The sequence below is a fragment of the Panthera uncia genome, chromosome B1 (assembly GCF_023721935.1).
Source record: "Panthera uncia isolate 11264 chromosome B1, Puncia_PCG_1.0, whole genome shotgun sequence".
In the NCBI taxonomy this organism is placed as follows: Eukaryota; Metazoa; Chordata; class Mammalia; order Carnivora; family Felidae; genus Panthera; species Panthera uncia.
In genome coordinates this window covers 176,338,960-176,359,522 of record NC_064811.1, presented here as the reverse complement: position 1 = coordinate 176,359,522, position 20,563 = coordinate 176,338,960, and the positions used below count along the sequence as shown (strand labels likewise).

Here is a 20,563-nt window from a genome sequence, read left to right as displayed (position 1 = left end):
TGCAGTTTAATCTACCTTGTAGAAATGAACAGCAAAACACAGGAAAGCATCAGTCCATAGTAAGTGAGGGTCTGCACAGTGTATTAATAGTTGTTGCTAAGTGCATTATTTAAATATTATTCAAGTGTATTCTCTTAGGTTAATAGAAATCAAAGAAGTACACAGAAGGGATTCAGCATTACATAAAGTGTCAATGGTGAACAGCAAGCAGAAAACTTGCACCCAGATACAAAATAAACGTGGGTTTAATGTCTGCAGTAACCTCTTAGAAAAGTTAATGGAAAAAATATGTCCTCTTAGAAAAGTTAATGGAAAACATATGTCCAGAGACTAAGTAAATTTTCAAGAATAAAACTGATTTATTTCTAGTCTATGTTGCTTCCATCTGAAGGAATAACACTGATCTGTCAGAATTAACATGGAACGCCTCCTTTTCCTGTCTCTCGAAATCATTTGAAGTCTGCAATGGAGATCCAAAGTCTCACCAAGTGCTCCTGACCCTGGGAATGGCAAACATGCAGGGGGGAGCTCGTAACAGGTGGGTGTCTTGCATCATGCTGATTTTTTGCAAATCGTGAAGTCTCTAGGATAAATAAAATAGGTAATTCATGGAACCTTGACATGAGTTTACTTACTAGAAGAAATAAGAAACTTCGTCTCTCTTCCTGTTTTTTAATGACGTTTTCCTTACTTTGCTCTGAGATACAGAAAAAGAGAGACAGAGACAGACACAGAGAGAAAACCAGATTGGGCAAAGAGGGACCCTGAGCTGCAATTCAGGTCAGGCAACAGCCGGAGCTAAACACATGGAGAATCTGAAGCTAAACATCTTGTCAACCCTGGGATGGGCATGGTCCCGAGGAGGAAACTTGGCAGCTACAGACACTATGTCAGAAGCCCAGATAGGGCAAGTCTTACCTTTTTTGAGATCCGAATAATTTATCACGTTAATCACTCTAGACATGGAACCCCTTAGAAATTTCTTGAGTAGCTCTAAGAACACATGTGTTCCATTTGTGAATGCTATTAATACCTCATTTTGTACAGTAAGGGAGTCATTTTATCTGACTATACACAGGTCCTAAATTTGGAGACTGACAAGATTAAATGTGGTAGAAAATGGACGGCCAATGCAGTGAAGAGGAGAGTCACCTACTCTGTGAATCCTTTCCCGTGTTTCTCTCTTTCTCTTCTCTCATTATCTCCTCCATAAAATAAAGGTTTAAGCAGCAGAAATCCGCCCTTAGAACTAAACTTAGACTGGAGTTGAAGAGTACGGTGTGGGACCTTGCAAGTAGGACAAAGTGTTCATTTGCGAAGGTGGTGCGAGAGTGAATTCAAATGTCAAAGACTGTTGAGGAAAAAAAAAAGAATGCACTGATGCGATTCTATATGGGGGAGTAGGGATAGATCTAGCAAAACCCCTGAAGTCATGTGCAGAATCTAACTATTTGAAGATTTTACTCTCAGCACGGTCTTATTCAAACTACATAGTTTTAAAACTAAATTTTTGGGAGCGCCTGAGTGGCTCAGTTGGTTGAGCATCTGACTTCGGCTCAGGTCGTGACCTCCAGGTCTGTGAGTTCGAACCCCACGACAGGCTCTGGTGCTGACAGCTCAGAGCCTGGAGCCTGCTTGGGATTCTGTGTCTCCCTCTCTCTCTGCCCCTCCCCTGCTCACACTCTGTCAATCTCTCTCTCCCAAAAATACACATTAAAAAAAAATTTTTAATCAATAAATAAAATAAAACTAAATTTTTTGGTAGTGTAAAGTGAGTTGATGAAGACAATGAGGACAGCCAAGAAGACGTGATAAGACACACAGAGACACAGTGATCTTTAGCAAATGAGTGAATGAAAGGGATGAGAAGTCAAAGTAGGTCTAAACTTTCAAATCACACAGAGATAGGAATGGGAAGAAGAGTATCCATCTGGAGGGAAATATCAAAAAAAGGACAAGACTGAGGAAAGAGGTTTTAATAAGCAGTCATCATGTTGAACAAAAGAAATACAGTAAGTTTTAAAGATATACATTTCAAATTATTTGATTTTTCCAGTTTATACCGAAAAGAAGATAATGCACCCATAAAGATGCCATTAATAATGCTTTTTAAATTTTTTTTCATATTTATTTATTTCGAGAGACAGCATGGGGGAGGGGGAGGGAGAGAGACTGAGAGAGACAGAATTCCAAGAAGGCTCCTTGCTATCAGTGCAGGCACACACACGTAGCTGGAACTCATGAACTGTGAGATCATGATCTGAGTCAAGATCGAAAGTTGGACACTTAACCCACTGAGGTACCCGGGTGCCCCCATTAATAATGCTTCTTTTAAAAAGCTCTGCCCTTGGGGCGCCTGGGTGGCTCAGTCGGTTAAGCATCCGACTTCGGCTCAGGTCACGATCTCGCGGTCCGTGGGTTCGAGCCCTGCGACGGGCTCTGGGCTGATGGCTCAGAGCCTGGAGCCTGCTTCCGATTCTGTGTTTCCCTCTCTCTCTGCCCCTCCCCCGTTCATGCTGTGTCTCTCTCTGTCTGAAAAATAAATAAACGTTAAAAAAAAAATAAAAAGCTCTGCCCAAGCTCATTTCACTTTTAGTCTTGCAATCCTTAAATTTCACCTATCATTGTTTTAATTAACTACGACTTATTATTTCACATTAGAATTAGTCACGTTTTGTAATTATACTTTCATATGTAATAAATCAAAATACATATAAATACAATTATTAACTTTCCACTTTGGTTGCATTACAAGGTTGAGACATAAATATTTGAGATTTGATAACTGATGACAGGTTTTAATATTAGTTCCATTTAATGCATTCTTCTTACCTATAGTACCATAAATTTGCTCTCACCCTGACATTTATCAAATTAATAAACAATGAATACAATGAATTTAACTGTTGGAATTAAAGCATTTTGTTTTTTGGTTTTTTTAAGTTTATTTGTTTATTTTGAGAAAGAGAGAGAGAGCGTGCACACGAGTAGGGGAAGGGCAGAGAGAGAATCTCAAGCAGTCTTCAGCTGTCAGAGCCCGACAGCCTGATGTGGGTCTGGATCTCGTGAACCGCAAGGTCAGGACCTGAACTGATATCAAGAGTCGGTCGCTTAACCAGCTGAGCCACCCTGGTGCCCAGGTATTTTGGACGTTATATGTGTATCAAATACTGGCTGGAGACACTAACTGAAATTACTATTCAATCCATGTAAAACAAATATTTTTTATTCTTTTTTTAAAAAGGTATAGACAATCCTCTATGTGTAGCCCATGCACTTGATTAGAGCAATGTGATTGACAAGCGATTTTAATCATTTTCAAATATAAAAAATGATTTTAATTATAAAGGGGTAATTTCGGTAATTCATTTATGCTGTAAGTAAAGATTGCTATTGATTGAAGTAACGTAATTCAAAAATATAAAAAGGTTACTTGTAGAAATGGAAAAATGTCTTTTGGAAAAGAATCTAAATACCCATATAAATCCAATAATAGATTTATTAATGGATTTATTTTACAGCACAAAGCTGATGTTGATTTGCTAATCCATATGCACTTATGTGGCCTTCTCTAAAGAAAATCTAGTTAAGGGGCGCCTGGGTGGCTCAGTCGGTTAAGCATCCGACTTCAGCTCAGGTCATGATCTCACAGTTCATGGGTTTGAGCCCCGCGTCGGGCTCTGTGATGACAGCTCGGAGCCTGGAGCCTGCTTCGGATTCTGTGTCTCCCTATCTCTCTGCCTGTCCCCTGCTCACACTCTGTCTCTGTCTCAAAAATAAATAAACATTTAAAAAAAAATTTTTTTTTAAAAAAGAAAATCTAGTTAAGCAGAGAGAATTTGTTATTCCTCAGTACTCTTTTCATATCCATTTCCTCTGTAAAACAAAAGTTTTGCTGAAGTCTGACCAGTTAAATAATAAATGTGCACTAAATGCTAACTTGTAAAATACGAGTGTTGTATTTTAATGCAGAAGAAACAACAGAGGATGGATATGTGGTGTCAATGTCTGAGAATCTTGAGAGGAAACCTGGGGACTTCTGTAATCTGTATATCCATGTGAAAAAAACAAAACTCGCACATCAAATCTTACAAAAAGTAACTCCGGATGAACTGTAGCTCTCAGTAAGAAAAGCAGTACAATAAAACTTCCAGAAGATAATACAGGAAACTATCTCCATTGCCTTGATATAGGGAGACATTTTAAAATATATATGCAAAAAGCATTATCCTTAAAGGAAGAAATCCGAGACATGAACCACATTAAAATTAAGAACATCTGTTCATCAATGTATATCGTACAAAATGCATCATGCTACACAAATAACCAAGAAAAGCCTCAAATGAAGTACGTTTAAAAAAAACTCATGTAAATCAATAAGAAAATGGATAGCCATCACGATACGAAATGGGCAAGAGGGACAAAGAAGAGACTCACAACTGAAAATGTGCTCAAACTTTATACTCATCCGGAAGATTCCAATTCCAGTTTCCATGAGACATCACTACATATGCACCAGCATGGCTAAAACTGAAAAGAACGACATCACCAATCACTAACAGCATGAAGAAACGGAATCAATGCTCCTTGCTGGAGACTGACTGGGTGCAGCCATTTAAAAAGAGCATTTTAGGGGCGCCTGGGTGGCTCAGTCAGTTAAGCCTCTGACTCTGGCTCAGGTCATGATCTCATGGTTCATGAGTTTGAGCCCCGCGTCTGGCTCTGTGCTGACAACGTGGAGCCTGGAGCCTGCTTCAGATTCTGTGGCTCCCTCTTCCTCTACCCCTCCCCCAGGCACACTCTGTCTCTCCCTCTCTCAAAAATAAATAAACATTTAAAAAATATTTTAAATAAGTAAATAAAAAGAGCATTTTATTCACTGCAAGTCTGAACAGACATGGAACTCAAAAATCCTACAATCTTCTTCTAGGTATAATACCAACAGAAATATACATATCTACATACACGTATATATATGCATAATAACTCCAATTAAATATATTTCCAAGGCAGGGGAAACTAAACTGTCATTTTAGAAGTCAAGTTGGTGACTACATTTAGAAAGAAAAGGGGTTTAATATTTGGGAAGTGCTTCTAGACAGTTGTCAACATTCTATTTTGACTCGGGTAGTGGTTACATAGCTTTTCACTTCATGAGAATTTATCAAACTGTACATGTATATTTTTTGCATACTTTGCTGTCCAGAGGAAAGGTATTTCCAAACTAGAAAATGTGTTTAAAATGTAACAACTTTGCTTTTTAAACAAATATGGATCTCTCTATTTGCATATAAAAAGGAACATTTGTTGCCTGTATGGGCAGATATTTCAGGTTTACAAAATATAGAATTCCTTCAGTGCCTTATGTGGAATATAGAAATCTAAGTGAACTCACAAAGCAGAGATCTATGAACTGAATTTCACGAATTAAAAGGATAACTGTGACATCAACAAAGCTGAAAAAGAATTTCCTCCATGCCAGCTGGAGGGCACCTGAGCCCTTATCCATATTTTATCTTCTCCATAGAAATGTGTTTAATTTGTTAATTCCAAAAATGAAGGACCTTGAGAGCCCTCAACCTCAATGCTGCATTGTTTTTGGAAACTTGTATTAGGAAAGTTATTTTTCCTCTGCATTGTTCGATAGAAATCCTGCTTTGCAAAGAATTCAGGTCTTAGAGTCAAGTGCCTTTGAGAAATACAAATTAGTATTTTTAGAGGCCAAATTCTTTTCATGTCAGAGCCTGATGCTGATAAGCAGCGGATAGGCAGCCTGAAAGATTGTATTTAGTAGATTAACCTGAGTCCACCAAAGTGCCACATACCTCTGGAACTTCTCATGAGGTTAACTGAGAGCTCTTAGTTTTCCTGGATGCAGTTGGATGCATCAGGACCTATACTTGTCTCTGAAGTGAGACCAAAGACTGAAAATTCTGCTCTGAGCAAAGCAAATCAATGTGAAAAGCAGTCTCTTTATTTTCTGGATCCCATGGGTAATGGTAAAATGTTGAGTGAAAGAGATGATGAAAACCTTTCTAGGTTATTAAACTGCTTATATTGCCCTTGAAACAGGGGGCCCAAAGTCAGTTATTTCTGTAGGACAGAAAGTAAAAGTCTGGGCTTTGAATTTGGGGCTTAATAGAGCATTAAGAAATAACAAGGTAAGTGAAGAGCCAGCCAGTTCTTGGGCAGGAGCCAAAACGGTTATTGGAAGAAATCAGACCCTGTCCATAGGAAGCATTCAAGCCAAAATGAAACCAAATTGACTCCCTGGACTGGCCCAGGCTTGCAAAGGAACAGAATCCGTTGTACTTTCCAGAGTGGGCCACAACCAAAGCAGCAAATAAAAAAGTAGATTCCGTGACCTTTTTTTTTTTTTTTTTTTTTTGTCCATTACATGTAGTCTGCCGTGGTACAGAACTGCATAAAACATAAAGAGAAATCTACTGTCATTAAAGAAAACCCTGAAGTGGTGTAAGGGAATGCTTGGTCTGGCTGGTAATTCCGTCCTTAGTGATTATCAGGCTGGCCATTCCCAGATGAACCTTTTCTCCAATTTATAAGTTACCTCACCTTCCAGCTGCCTCTCTGGAAAGAAAGGATGTATAATTGGGAAGAGAAGCTCCTCTGGAGACCCCTCCCAAGTAGTCAGGGTAAGGTACCTCCTCAGTATCTTGGCCCATTAGGGGCTTGCACTTTCCTGTCTGAAGGCAAGATATGGTTGCAATTTGCTTTAGGGGGCTGAAAGAGGAAAGTCAGCAACATGCCAAGCACTTCTCTGGATGCAGCAAATTGCCGGAGATTTTTTTTTCCCCCTGAATTACTCCCAGGCAATTGCTGTAAATCTCTACTATGGAAATACAAGTTGAGCCTTAGTGTACAAACTCATAACCACCCACGGCAATTCTTACAACAAACAAGTGGAGGTTTACTTGGTACGCTGCAATATATACCCTCCAAATGATACCTCATGCTATTCAAGATTTAAAATCTTTTTTCAACTCCACCAATTAGAGGTGTTATTATCGATTTATATAGTTATTTCTTTAGGCTTACCCACAGGTCTACCATTTTCAGAGCTTGGCATTTTTCTTGCTCCCCAGAACTTCCTTCAGGGGATCATTTGTCTCCTTCCCAGACCACATTTGTTAAAAAAAAAAAAAAAGAAATCCTTCAGTAGAGTCTCTTGGTCATAAACTTTCTCAGTTTTTATTTATCTGGAACTGTCTTTATTTTACCCTCATTCATTGAAACATTTTTCCCAAGGCTATAATTCTAGATTGATATTTTCCCTCAATCTTTTAAATATTATTCTACAGCCTCTGGCTTCTTTGTTTGCTATTGAAAAGGCATCGGTTTAACTACCACTCATTTATGTGTCACCCACTTTTCATTCTGACAGCTTTCAAGATCTTTAATTCTTTTTCTGCAGTATCTGTTTTACATAGATGGAGTTTATCTTTATTTTATTTGGTGTACATTTTTCTTCCCATATCCAAGGCTTAGTATCTTTAATAAGTACTGGATATTCATCAGTTTTTATGTTTGTGTTTTTACATATTATATATTTTCCGTCATTTTTCTCTCGTCATTGACTCATGGAATTAAGATTATACCCATATCAGCCTGTTTCTATCTTCCAGTTCTCTGTTCCATGGAAAACAAGAAATAAATGGCCCACTCAAATTAGAAAAATTCGAAGAGAATGAGGCTGTATATAAAGTGTCCATTTGAAAGCTGGACAGATGAAGGCAGACCAGGGTACACGCAGCAACCAAATCTAAGCAGTAGCAAACCTGTTAACATCCTAGGTCCTAAGGAACAAGGAGATGGAGGGAGGTTCCAACCCTTGGAGAGACATCTGTATATTGCAGTCTGCCTTGTGATAAGCAATGACTTTCTGTGGAAGAATAAAACTGGAATGAGTCACTGTGCAGAGAGAAATCAGATGATTAACTACCTTTCCATCTTTCTTCTTCCCCCACCTCCACCATCTTCTGTCAAGTCTCCACCCTGACTGGCTCCAGCTAAAAGCAGAGGGCATGGAACATAGTCCTTACAAGTCAGCCTGGCACAGGCAACAAGGGTGGAGTTTCTCCTGACTCTCTCATGCTTGTGGGTTTGTTTGGTTTTTTTTAATGTGGCTTGTGTTCCTTGAAATATTAACTGTAGGAGTCGTTTGAGCCTGCATTTAAATTCCTTTCTTCCAGATTAAGTTTGCCCTTGCTTTACCTAGGTGACAATCAACCTTTTTTTGGGGGGGAGGGGGGGGAGAACTTCTATGGCCTGAATATTTATATCCCCCCCAAATTTTTATGCTGAAGTTTTAACCCCCAAAGGTGTTGGGATTAGTAGATGGGGCCTTTGGTTTGGAAGGTGTTTAAGTCCGGAGGGTAGAGCTTTCATAAATGGGATGAGTGCCTTATTAAAGAGGCTCCAAAGAGATACCTTGCCTCCTGGTGCCATGTGAAGATATAATGGTAAGTCTGTGACCTGGAAGATGGCCTTCACCCACTCGTGCCAGCGCCCTGATCTCAGACCTCCAGCTTCCAGAACTGTGAGTCATAAATTTCTGCTGTTTATTAGAAGTCCCCCAGTCTGGGGTATTTTGCTATAGCAGCTTGGACAGACTAAGAAAATTGGTGCCAAGAGTGTGGTTGCTGCTATCACAAATACCTAAAAATGTACAAGTGGCTTTAGCGCTCTATTATGGGCAGCGCCCGAAGAGGCATGTTTGGAAAAGCCTATGCTGCTTTGAATGAACTCTTAAAGGCAAAGCTGGGGAGGGCTCAGAAAAGGAGAGCTGTAGAGAAAGCCTCAATCTATAAGAGAATATCTAAGTGCTCATGAAAAAGATGTTGGGGGAAATAGTAATGGTAAGGGCTATTTTGATGAGGTCTCAGATGGCAGGAAGGAACATGTTATTGGCAACTGGAAGAAAGACGACCCTTGTTATCAAGTGACAAGGAGCTTGGCTGAATTGTGCCGTGTCCTTGTGTTTGGGGAAAGGTAGAACTGTGAGCAATGAAATTGGATATCTGGCTGAAACTACTTCCAAGCACAGTGTTGAAGGAACAGCTTGGCTTCTTTTGAATGTTTACGGTCAAATTTAAGAAGAAAGAAATGATTTGGAGACAGAGTGGTTAATCAAAAAGGAAACAGCACTTAAATATTTGGAAAATTCTCAGCCTATCCATATTGGAAGAAGAAACCACGCTCATCAGAGAACACAAGGGTTGTGGCCAAATTGGATAGAGACTGGTGCACATCCACCATCTCAATGGAAACTAGGAGTTATTCATCAAGATGGTGGGGAGATTGGTTTAGATGTTGATCTAAACAAGCCAAAACCTACTTTCTAAGGCAATGAAAGCATGACCCTGAAGGCATTTCAGAGATCTTCTGGGCTGGCCCTCACACTACCCATCTGTAGAGAAGAGTAGAAGGCACCTGCAGGGGGAAAAAAAAAAAAAAAAAAAGGCAAAGGAAGAACCTCTACTGTCCAGGGCCACCTCACATCCTGGGTTCAGCTCCAGAATTTCAATTGTGGCGCAAAAATCCTCAACTGCCCGGGGCTCGACACCCACGATGTGGCTGCACCTCCGGGGGGCGCCTTCTCCACCAGCCTGTGGAGCCCAAGAGCCCTGAAGGTACAACTGCCTCCACCTGGATTTCAAAGTGTCCTTGAGAGCCTCCACCCAGGCAGAGCCCTGTTTGGGGGGAAGGCGATTGGCGCCCCCCCCCCCCCCCGTGGGGTATTGCCCACCGGGACCATGGGAGCAGGGCACGGTCGCCATGAACCCCACCCACATTGGTAGATCTGTTGGCCTGCGATTCCAGCCAACTGCAATTCTGGGGGCTCAGCTGCAATGTGGGGCACGGAGCCAAGGGGGATTTAGCGTTGTTTGCGTTGTTAGGTTTTGGTCTCCCTTTAGACCTGTTGCTGCCATCCCCCTTCTGAGTGGCTTCGCTGTCTCCGCTTTGCTCCGCCGTTTCGGAGCTGCATGCACCTGGAAACAGTGCTCCTCCTTCTGACAAATAAATGATCAGAAGGTCAAGAGTCTCCTAACGCTACGTCACAATGTGTCATTCACTTCACTTCATCTCTTCATTCTGCATTTCATCATCTCAGGGCATCGCAAGAGGGAGGGTGAGTACAGCACAATAATTTATTGTACAATTTTACTAATATCGTTAATATCTTACTGGGGTTAATTTTTAAACTAAACTTTATCTTGGGTCTCTCTGCCCCTCCCCCACTGGCATTCCGTGTCTCTCTCTCTCTCTCTCTCAAAAATAAAACCATTAAAAAAATTTCAACTTTATCTTAGGCACGTATGTATAGGAAAATACGTGGTATATAAAGAGTTTCAGGCATCCAGGCAATTTGCCTTAGGATGAATGGTATCTTGAGTCTCCCTCATACTTGCTTTCGATGATATGTGGATGAGACTGGATGAAGACTTTTAAGTTGATCCTGGAACAAGTTAAGATTTGGGGCGCTATCCAGATGGAATGAACGTATTTTACATGTGAAAAGGACATGAATTTTGAGAGGCCGGGGTCAGGATGCTGTGGTTTGAATATTTGTGTCCCCATCCCACCCTCCCCCCACCCAAATTCACATGTTGAAATCCTAATGCCAATTCTGACAGTCTTAGTAGGTGAGGCCTTTGTGAGTTGCTTAAGCTTCGAGGGTAGATCCCTAATAAATGGGATTAGTGCCCTATAAGAGAGGCTCTAGAAAGATCCATTCTTCATATGAGGATTTAGCAAGATGACTCTATGAACCAAAAAGACAATCCTCATCAAAAGGTGACCCTGCTGACACCTTGACCTTGGACTGACTTCCTAGCCTCCACAGCTGTGAGAAATACTTAGTCAGTGGTGTTTTGTTAGAGCAGCCCCAACAGACTAAGCCGGGAACACTAAGCAATCTAGCTTGAGTTTGTTCCGGCCATATAGGGGTTATGAAATTTGACTACTCTGTCTTATTTGTGCAGCCCAGTGAAGCCACCAATGTTTGACAAGTCTCTTCAAGGCTAACGCTACTTTCTTCTGTTTTTCGTTTTCAGCTTCCTGGGATGTGATTGATAAATAGAAATTGTATATATTTAAGATATAAAATTTGATGTTTTGATACATGTATACATTATGAAATGACCGCAGAGTCAAGCTAGTTAACATATCCATCACCCCGTCTAGGTACCATTTGTGTGTGTGTGTGTGTGTGTGTGTGTGTGTTGTGAGAACACTTGAGATTTACTCTCTTAGCACGTTTCAAGTAGACAATGCAGTATTGTTAACTGTAGTCACTATGCTGTACTTTAGACCTCTGAACTCAATGTTTAGAAAACTGTTAGAATTTGTACTTTCCTATCATTTCTGTTCTGTAAGGAATTCTCTTGGTTTCCTGCCCTCCTCACCTATGCTTTTGTTTTGGGGGGTTTGTCTGTTTATACCTGTGTTCAGCATTTTTAGGAACACTGTAGTAGAACAGTTTCTCTGAACATCCTTTCTGCCATAGTGCTTGAGAGGAAACACCTCATTCACCTTTTGAAATTTGGTAAATGTATTTGATAAATATGTTCTGAAAAAAAATAAAAATGACTGAATTCCCACTCTATTGTGAGAATTATATATTTTACTACACATAATGGCCAAAGGAAAATTATTTTTGAGTCCATAGTTCCTTCTTTGTTTCTCAAACTGATCTTATTTTGCAATGATTGGACTGTCCTGACAAAGAGTTCCAGACGGTCATAGCTAATGCTTATGCCCTCCAATCACAAGGCTGTAGTTCTCATTTTCCCCCATTGGTTGTGGCTTTTCTAATGGTTCCACCTTCTCTGTGGTGGCGACTTTCAAAATGTGAGCAGAAGACTGTCTGGTTCAAAATCACCTGACACCCTTATGTAAATAAAGATTTAGGGCCTAAAGGCTAATATGGATCCTTACATTTAGGAAAAGATGCAGGAAATCTTCGTATTAATTCAGCCTCTATATGACCAAGAGTCACTGAATTATAGGATAAGAATTTTTATGCAAGCACCTTCATTCTCTTTCCTACTAGATCCCTTGGAAATCGATTTAAATATTGTTAGGAGGTAACAATCATGACTTCCTGTAGAAAGTAGGAACTCCTTTTTTTTTAAATAGTCATAAGTGTTTTTTTTTAATATATGAAATTTATTCTCAAATTGGTTTCCATACAACACCCAGTGCTCATCCCAAAAGGTGCCCTCCTCAATACCCATCACCCACCCTCCCCTCCCTCCCACCCCCCATCAACCCTCAGTTTGTTCTCAGTTTTTAAGAGTCTCTTATGCTTTGGCTCTCTCCCACTCTAACCTCTCTTTTTTTTTTTTCCTTCCCCTCCCCCATGGGTTCCTGTTAAGTTTCTCAGGATCCACATAAGAGTGAAAACATATGGTATCTCTCTTTCTCTGTAAGGCTTATTTCGAAAGTAGGAACTTCCAATAGTCCTGTGCACTTCCTGTTCCAAATGATGAAACGCTCATTTTCAAATTCATCTCTCTTTTTTTCTATAAATCATACGGATATTATTCACACTCTAAAATTGAGAAGCGATGTAAATATCACTAATTTAATATGGTACCTTACCGGTACATTTTAAAAAGATAAAAATCCGGGGTGCCTGGGTGGCTCAGTTGGTTAAACTTCTGACTTCAGCTCAGGTCATGATGTCATGGTTCGTGGGCTGGGCCCCACGTTGGGCTCTGTGCTAACAGCTTGGAGCCTGGAGCCTGCTTCAGATTCTGTGTCTCCCTCTCTCTCTGCCCCTCCCCACCCCCAGCCATGCTCTGTCCCTCTCTGTCTCTAAAAAATAAATAAAAATTAAAAAATGATAGATAGGAGCGCCTGGGGGGCTCAGTCGGTTAAGCATCCGACCTCAGCTCAGGTCATGATCTCGCGGTTCATGAGTTCGAGGCCTGCGTCTGCCTCTGCGCTGACAGCTGCTTAGGATTCTGTGTATCCCTTTCTCTCTGCCCCTTCCCCCCCCCCTCTCTCTCTCTCTCTGTCTCAAAAATAAACATTAAAATTTTTTTTTAAATGATAGATAGATAGAAAGACGGATAGATACATATAAATCAGTGTGAGAGAGGCCAGTGGAGATTTCATGTAGCAAGCAGGACTTGAAGAAGCAAGGATAAGTGGTGATGCATGAGAAAGGATATCAAGGAGAGGGATCAGACACAGGCTGCAGAAACAAGGACACTACTGCAGCATCTGAAGAACAGTGAAGCATCCCAACTGGAGTAAGAATCCTGTTAGATAAAATAGAAGATAAGATGAGGCTCGAGCCTCATATACTGGCTTTGGAATTACACTTGGAGAATCTCAGCATCTGGCAGATCCTGTAGATTAGCTGAACCACACCCAATCCCACCCCCCTCATTCCTGGTTGACTTCCACGGTAGTGTGTCAGAGATGAATAGTCACCTCCCAGAATCACAGTTAGATGTGGTCAAGCGAAACAGTTCTTGGCAATGAGATGTAAGTGGCAATTGCTAGATTTCACGTACATCCTCTGCTTTCCTAAGAAAGAAACAAAGGGAGGTGGCCTAGCTGCCTTTTCTGCTTCTTGCTCTGAACGCGGACCTGGTGTCTGTATCTATCGCGGCCCACCCTGTGATCATAATATTTAAAAGATTTACGTGGAGATAGTAATTTTGCTGAGTGGACATTGCAGATCAGCTGAACCGTGCCAGCCATCGACGTCTGAACTTGGTATAGTGTGAGAAAAACACACCCTTATGTTTAAAGCGCCCTTGGATGAGTTTTCAATTATATGTAGCCAGACACATTCCTAAATTATACTTTAGGGAGGCAGAGAGTATGACTTTTTTTTTTTTTTTTAGGTTTATTTATTTATTTATTTTGAGAGAGCACACCTGGAAGGGGAGGGGAGAGAGAGAGTGAGAGAGAATTCCAAGCAGGCTCCGCACTGTCAGCCCGGAACTTGATGTTGAGCCCAATGCAGAACTCCAACTTATGGACCATGAGAACAGGACCTGAGTCGAAGTTGGAGGCCTAACCAACTGAGAAACTTTGAAGACTTGGATGTTGGTAGCATTTAACTTGCCTAGCAACTTCATTTTGGCCCCATAACATGAAGTCTCCTAAAGCACATGGCGAAGGCACCTTCTGGAGATAAGGGAATTAGTCATGGGGACAAAAATTATACAGAGCAAAGAGAAGAAAAATACTATCTGAAAAAGTTACTGAGTCACACCCGGGTGGTGGGGAGTCATCAAAGATGTCCCAAGCAAGTTAGTAGCATCTTAAGGGTGATTAACCGGGTGGTGGTAGTAACATGAATCAGGAAGGGTAACTCTGGATCATCTACAGATGCTCTGATACACCATAGTTAAAAATGGGAAACCACCCAGAAGTCAATGTACAGGTGAAGGGATGTGCGAAGTGTGGTATATCCACACATTACCCTATAGCTCTGGAAGATAATAATACCTAGTGACACTAGAACATCTAAAACTGACGCAGACTTTTACATTCAGGTATAAATTAATGCATGCACTACCCTTTTCCATTTATAGGTATATATATACACTGTTGGAAGGATTATATATATATATATATATATATACACTGTTTATATATATATATAATATATACACTGTTTATATATATATATATATATATATATATATATAATATATACACTGTTGGAAGGATTATAACAATTGTGTAGCAAAAAAAAATGCACAAATGAGCAAATAAAACACCTTAGTCAAAAGAGGACTCAGAAAAATATCTGGGGTCCAAAATTCAAATTTTGCAAAGGGTCACCTTCACATCCCAGTTTCTCTTAATACTTAGATCTTATTTTTCTGGCAATTCTCCCTTAGACTCTTAGGAATTTAATTGAAACAGTTATTATTACTAGCATATGTTAGTAATATATGTTAATATTTAGTATATAATATAATATGTATTTTATATATACATATATACATATAGTATATATATATATACATATAGTATATATTATATATACATATAGTATATACTATATATACATATAGTATATATACACATATACATATATATATATACATATAGTATATACTATGTATAGTATATGTGTATATATACTATATACTATGTATATATATACTATGTATAGTATATGTATATATACTATATACTATGTATATATATACTATATATACTATACGTATATATACTATACATATATACTATACATATATATACTATATATACACACATATACTATACACATATATACACATATATATACACATATATACATATATATACACAAATATACATATATACACATATATACTATACATATATATACTATACATATATACTATATACTATGTATATATATACTATATATACTATACATATAGTATATATAGTATATACTATATATACATATAGTATATAATAATATAATATGTATTTTTAAATATATATTATTAGTAAGATGTATGCATTCTATTTATTATTTATTATATTAATTCCATTAATACAATTATCATGTAACATACTCTGCTAGTCCTGAGGAGCTGAGGATGATAAGACACGTCTGAGCCTTTAAACTTCAAACTAGGGAGAGTGAGAGAAACACAACACTCACACACACAACACTCACACACGCAATCTTAATAACTATGAATACTGGGTATTTTGTATGTGTTTCATGATCTATAAGCTTCATAAATACCCTTTCAGATCGATAATGTTATCTTCATTATACAAATAAGTTGAAGCACCTAGGCCTTACGTAATATTCCCCAAGGACACATAGCTGGTAGCAAAGCCTGTTGTTATGAGCTACCTACTATAATTGTAAGAAAGAGGCTTCAAAGACTAAAAACCTACACAAGCAATTGGTGGGGACAAAAGGCCAGAATATTTGAAGTCATGTTTTTTTCTGGAAAATGTAGGTTATATTGTAAGAGTAACTATGCCGAAACCAAATTAATGTAAGTACTATGAAATAAATATAGACAAAATGTGATAAGGGCATAAAGAAAGGAGTTGATAATACTTTAAAAATACACTTACTAACATAATTCTTAAATACGGGCAAATATAAAAGTGAAAGGAATGACTTCGGATCCTATCCATATAGCCCCAATTATTTTGTTAAAAATAAAATAGGGGCGCCTGGGTGGCTCAGTTGGTTGAATGTCCTACTCTTGATGTTGGCTCAGGTCATGAACCCAGGGTCATGGGCCCCATGTGGTGCTGAGTGTGGACCCTGCTTGAGATTCTCTTTATCTCTGCTCTGTCCCTCTCCCCTGCCCATGTACTCTCTCTAGAATAATAAAATAAAATAAAATAAAATAAAATAAAATAAAATAAAATAAGTACAAGATAGAAATTCAAACAATATAGACATTTAAAAAATAATAGACCTTTACCTCCACTAAGCCTTTTGCTCCAAAGCAGTGTTAAGAGTTAAAATAACAACATGTATAATATCTTCTATTAAAATTGTGCAAATACATACACTTGCAGACATATTTTGCATTTGAGCTCCAACAGTAATGTAATAATAGTGTTCTGTATCTTGTTTCTTAGATTTTCCAATCTTAAAACTACTTTCATTTCAGAGTTAGTTCATTGCTTTAAGTACTACATAGTGGTTCGCTTCATGATGTATGAAGAGAACGAATCGTTATTTCAAAAGCTGACGGTTATTTGTAGCTAGCTCGTAAGAGCCTGTCTTTATTGTCTCTATGCAATTTTGATACTCTCCCTTAAGTCTTTTTTTAGCGTTTCTTTTTTTCCTTTTAAATATAATGTATTGTCAAGTTAGCTAACATACAGTGTGCTCTTGGCTTTGGGAGGAGATTCCCATGTCCTTGAAGTCTTCCGTGTCAGCCTCCTGAAGTGCCAGCAGATGGCGATACGACAACACGCTAGGAAATGTGAATTGGCTAAGGGGATGCCAAACTATTTGAAAGTCAAAGGACCGGCTCCTTTCCAAAGTAAGAACAAAAACAAAACAAAACAAAACAAAACAAAAACAACTTCACAAATGTGATCTTTCATGATTTAAGGGTGATTTTGAGCAAAATAGCATAACATAATCTAAATTAACACTTGTTAATTTAAAAGCTTTGCAGAAGGGTCGTAACAGTAGGTCATGGATCAACTAAAGGATCTGAGTGCCGGTAGTGAAAGTGGTAGTGGTTTTTACTGGCTCATAATTAGTGACAAATCATTTCCACTTACACTCTCCTCGCAATGACCCTATGAGGTCAGAAAGTCAAAAGATATCTTCATTATACAGGTGAGAAAACCGAAGTTCTGCTTTGCAAAGGCTTAGTCCCAAAATCTGCCTCAAGTGCGACTCTTCTGACTTCAAAATATTGAGCTGTTCCCAAGCCACCAGTTCATTTGCTGGATCTATGATTGTCTTCGTGTTGGTTTTGCTTGCTCATCACAGTGCGTGGGAACTATATACATGATGACATTTTTAAGATGAGAAAATACATTTACTAGTATGCCATTAGTACAACCAAGATTAAATCTCACCCGGTTGAGAGAAGAGGAAAGAAAAGAAAAAAAGGAGAGATAAAGGGACATCAGAAGGGAGGACAGGTTAGGGGCGCCTCGGTGGCTCAGTCGGTTGAGCGTCCAACTTCGACTCAGGTCATGATCTCACGGTTCGTGGGTTCGAGCCCCATGTCAGGCGCTGTGCTGACAGCTCAGAGCCTGGAGCCTGCTTCGGATTCTGTGTCCCCCTCTCTCTCTCTACCCCTCCCCTGTTCATGTTCTCTCTCTCTCTCTCTCTCTCTCTCTCTCTCTCTCTCTCTCCCTCTCTCTCTCTCTCTCTCAAAATGAATAAACATTAAAAAAATTTAAGAAGGGAGTACAGGGTAAAGGTAATGAAGGTGGAAGAGGCAAAAAAAAATGAAAGGACTGAAGGAATGAGAAAAAGGAGCTGCACGTACAACTGAATAGACTTTCAGGTGGTGTAAGAATCGGTCCCAAACACTGATTACAACCTCTACTCCCTACATGCCAAGCTTGGTATCCACAGCCCGCAGAAATAGTATAATTGCTTCAATTCTTGAATGTTTTTATGTAGAGAATATGTGATGTGTGTGTGCGTGTGTGTGTGTGTGTGTGTGTGTGAACGTATGTGCGTGTGTAAAATGTTAGACATATATATGGTATTTTAAGTTAAAATCACTTAAAAATGGGCAGGTAGAACTGGATTTTTCAACAGGATTTGCCACGTTTTCCAGTGAAGTGGACCAATTAAAAATTTTTTTAATGTTTATTTGCTTTTTGAGAGAGAGAGAGAGAAACAGAGCTTGAGTGGGGGAGGGGAGAGAGAGAGACACAGAATCCAAAGCAGGCTCAGGCTCTGCACTATCAGCACAGAGCCAGAGGCAGGGCTCGAACCCATGAACAGTGAGATCATGACCTGAGTTGAAGTCACATGCTTAACCAGCTGAGCCACCCGGGTGCCCCATGAGGTGGATCAATTCAATCCTCTTAAATCCTGCATCGCATCTACAAAACTAAGACTTTGCAGACACAGAGTTATCGGGAGCCTTAAATGAGATTGTCACACAGCAGGTGTGCACATGTGCATCTCAGTCCAGCTAATACACAAGTGCCTGTGTATTTTGGCATTAAAACACTCAGCCTCTGTGACCTGGCCCTTGTTTGTTTCTCCAGCCTTGTCTTGTCCCAGGTTTCTCTTCAATCACAGGAGCAGCAATGTCCCTCTGGGTTTTTGTTTCCTTTGTTTTGCGGGTGTTTTTACTTCACTTTGCTCTTTTCCTCTTTCAGCCCCTGTTCATCCTTGTTTTTGTTTTGTTTTGTTTTGTTTTGTTTTGTTTTGTTTTCATATGCCTACCAGCCTGTAATCAACAAGGGTCACCCCCCTTGTGAGGCATCCAGCTCAAGCCCAGAGCACATATTCTGTTAAACCGTGTGAAGGGCATCACTTCAGACAAACTGGCATGGCGGTGTCTCGAATTGCTAATGAAGAAATCAACTCTTCCTTCAGCCAAGGACCAACTGAAACTAGGTAGCACATGTCTCTAGTAGACCGGGATGTTCTTAGCTTGTTTTCTTCACAATGCGTTAGACGTCTCAGGACACCAAGAGGGTGATCAGTTCATCTGTCAGTGCAAATCAGAAGGTGTGCTCATGTCACCTGGGCAGCCACCAGAGCTCTGCCTCCAGTGGGATTCTTCACTGTCTACCACCCCCAAGTGCCCGAGACTCACTTAGTCAAGGGAGCTGATGGGAATAATTAACACTGACACTAGCTAAGTTTTGTGGGGGGGGAATAAACTGCTCCAAAGTGAAATGTTTCTTGATTCCTTTTACTACCTCCTTTAGAGCAGAAATTTTAAGTATAGGCTGTCACCCACCCACTTTACTCTCACCTTAATGCAGGTTAAATGGTGCCATCCCGTCACCCAGTGGTTTGAGACACTAAATACACAGAGTTTAGAAGCCACAACACAAGCCAGAATAATGTGCAGACAAAGAAGCTTGAGGTGGAGATTCTCTGGGTATACCAATGTACCCTCTCTCGATATTACCTACGTTCTTGGAAATAATCTTCACAGACCTGGATGCATTTTACTTGGAATAATAGGCGACCGTCAGAATTGATTAGATAATTCCAACTTCTCCACAAGAAAGGAAAAACAAAAATCACTAGGTAAATGCCAATATGTTCGTTTCTATAAGAGGAGATCAGACTGAGCGTCTCATGACTAATTCCAAACTTGAATACTAGTTCTTGGTTGGATTTGAGGAAAATCCTGAAGCTTGCTTCAATGAATAGAAAGTCACTTTGCAACTTGATTCTTATTATTTGTTATGAGGCTGGTGCCATGTTCCGAGATCTGGGAAAGAAAAGAAATGAGCCAACCCTCCATGTCAGTTGTCATTCTCCTTTTCATCCCAGTCCTCTTTTTGAGGTTCCCCTTAGATTCCAACATTTCCAAACAGTACATAAGGCACAGAGCTACAGCGTCCACCTTACATTCCCATAAGTTAAAGCAGAAAAATAATGACTACAAACTGAGGCACAGGATGGATTTTTCTTGCTCTGAAGTACAAAGGGATTCTAATTATGACCAGCATTCAAAGACCGTATTGCTTTCTCTGTCTTTAATAGAATGTTACTTTATTCTCTGTGTCTACAAATTTCAAAGATAGGCACAGGGATGAAAAATACAAGTGTATTAGCAACCTTTTGTAAAACCTTCCTGTTGTAAAGCTTACCACAAGGTGGCACTCTTTCTTAGTGTAAATTTCTTGGAAACTCCAGGTTATTCTGAAGTGTTAGATTTCCAAGTTGGGACTGGAGAATTCACTATATTATTCCATATCTCCAATAATTACTTCAGTTGGGTGTTTTGGTAGATTAGCTGATTCATTTTTAAGTGACAAAATCAATTTACCAGTTTGTGCTTTCCGTGGAAATGATGCTATTGGGAAGAGGTTTTTCTGAATATGGAGGACATTGACTAAGGAAAGGCTTCAGTAGAAAGGTCCTGGA

At 39.6% G+C, this 20,563-nt stretch overlaps 1 protein-coding gene and 1 long non-coding RNA gene across 8 annotated transcripts in view; one reads left to right on the top strand and one right to left on the bottom strand.

Moving 5' to 3' along the window:
• Positions 1-335: 335 nt before the first annotated feature.
• LOC125923414 (uncharacterized) lies at positions 336-10,022 on the bottom strand. 2 transcript variants are annotated; one of them, XR_007458029.1, is made up of 4 exons: positions 9,938-10,022; positions 7,797-7,900; positions 7,057-7,130; positions 336-583 (listed from the first exon to the last, which is right to left on the bottom strand). It is a non-coding gene; the product is annotated as an uncharacterized LOC125923414 (long non-coding RNA). The 2 variants fall into 2 exon arrangements; XR_007458028.1 differs by lacking the exon at positions 336-583 and adding an exon at positions 4,431-4,530.
• A 42-nt stretch (positions 10,023-10,064) lies between these two features.
• The window catches only part of DLC1 (DLC1 Rho GTPase activating protein), a 550,042-nt gene continuing 539,543 nt past the window's right edge, over positions 10,065-20,563 (top strand). For 5 of the 6 annotated variants that reach the window (XM_049631683.1, XM_049631686.1, XM_049631682.1 and 2 more), the window contains exon 1: positions 10,113-10,150. The gene's annotated coding sequence lies outside the window, so the exon portion shown is untranslated. Of the gene's footprint in view, positions 10,151-20,563 lie in introns of all 6 variants that reach the window. The other variant, XM_049631680.1, reaches the window with a different exon arrangement.